Consider the following 221-nt stretch of genomic DNA (forward strand, 5'->3'; position numbering starts at 1 on the left):
CAAGCAGGTTCGTCGCTCAGCAACAGCAAAGAGGAGAATTTCCCCCGTCCTTCTCCCTCCTCAGCCCTTCTCCGCGCTCATTACCCGCCCTCGCCCCTCACTTTCTCGCCCTCAGCTCCTACTGCCGCCTGCGGAAGCCCAAGGCCAGACCCAGGCCGGGCCCCGCGCTCCCCGTTGCCCGCAGTCGGACGGTTACCCGCGGCTAGCGAGGAGCCGCGCTG

Source organism: Buceros rhinoceros, unplaced genomic scaffold (assembly GCF_000710305.1).
Source record: "Buceros rhinoceros silvestris isolate BGI_N320 unplaced genomic scaffold, ASM71030v1 scaffold20274, whole genome shotgun sequence".
In the NCBI taxonomy this organism is placed as follows: domain Eukaryota; kingdom Metazoa; phylum Chordata; class Aves; order Bucerotiformes; family Bucerotidae; genus Buceros; species Buceros rhinoceros.